At 28.9% G+C, this 1,445-nt stretch overlaps 1 pseudogene; it reads left to right on the top strand.

Annotated features, from left to right (window-relative positions):
- Positions 1 to 226: 226 nt before the first annotated feature.
- LOC111740474 lies at positions 227 to 345 on the top strand (annotated as a pseudogene).
- The last annotated feature ends 1,100 nt before the right edge of the window (positions 346 to 1,445 follow it).

Genomic DNA, 1,445 nt, shown 5'->3' with positions numbered 1-1,445 from the left:
ACATTAAATTTAGAATAGTTTAGAAAAACTTGTTCTCATTCTATTTTAGAGATGCAAATTTGTGTTTATTGATTTTTGCAAACAGATACATTTATAAAGATAGTACATTAGTTTAATACATATTTGATCTCATAACAAGACCTTTAATCAAAGTTTTTTGTTATTGTTTTAAAGCTAAAGATTTATGTAAAATAAGATAAATAATAACATTTAAAATCTGCCCAGAGTCTACAACCATGCCACCCTGAACAAGCCCTATCCCATCTGATCTCTGAAGCTAAGCTGGGTCAGGCCTGGTTAGCACTAGGATGGGAGACCACCTAGGAAAACCAGGTGCTGTAGGCGTAAAAAATAAAAAAAATAAAAAAAATAAGGAATTGTAAGCTACAGGGTCCTTACAATCTGTGAGTTCAATCAAGGGTTGCCTCACCTAAAAAAGTAATAATAATAAAATAAAATAAATAAATAAAATCTGCCCAGAAAAACATAAACATTTCTAAAGTAAATTTAATTTTGAGGTAATAGAGAGCTAAAATTTACTTGCAAATATAAAATACATTAGGACAACTGGAAAACGCATACTTTAAAAAGAATGTTAAAATCGAGAGTTTTGAATTTCAAGTTAATAAAAAAATAAACATACATTGAGAAGTATATTATCTACCTCTCGTAAAAATCAAGTTTTCTACAGATTAAAATCATAGAGATAGAGCATTTCAGGTATTTCCTAAGAAACATTTCCTAAGCAATAACAATTTCAATTTAAAAAGTAGTAAAATTGTTCCACCCCTTTAGTTGATAAAAATTTTTATTTCCTGCTGTGAGGACAAATCTTAGCTCTAATGTTTTCTTATAATTAAAAGAATTTAAGAGTGAATTTGGAATATGTTCCTAATGCTGGAACATTTTGAAATTTGTTGTCAAATTGTCAGGGCAGCACAGACTCTTCCCAGCATCCACATGTGGCTTCTGTTTTTGGCATGCAAATTGCAGTCACAGTTGTCTAAATGTAACTGGTAACTGGCAATAGTCTATGTTTTCCTTATATATAATGGTGGATTTTTATCAAAAGAAGAATATTCTGAGACACAATGGTGTGAGCATGCCATTCCAAACACACTGTCTTGAACATATGTAGATGTAAATCAGAGGTCTTTGATTAGTGATAAAAATAAAATAGAACCATTTATTGCATCTTTTGTATTTCATAGTGTTTTTAATGTATTTCAATTGTTAAGCATTTTAATGACCTCAACCTCATGAAATATTTAATCTGAAGTTTAGAGTGATGTGGTCTTTATTTTTTAAAAAATATAACATTATTTTAGCTCCCAATTTGAATTGATGGTGTATGGTACTATTGATCTGCATAATAAAGCATTATTGATAGAATAGTGCAAAATAACTTTTTTTATTATTATGATAATAACATTGGTTAACAAAAT

This window comes from Pteropus vampyrus, unplaced genomic scaffold, assembly GCF_000151845.1.
Source record: "Pteropus vampyrus isolate Shadow unplaced genomic scaffold, Pvam_2.0 Scaffold63, whole genome shotgun sequence".
Lineage (NCBI taxonomy): Eukaryota > Metazoa > Chordata > Mammalia > Chiroptera > Pteropodidae > Pteropus > Pteropus vampyrus.
This window is presented reverse-complemented; position numbering and strand designations above follow the sequence as displayed.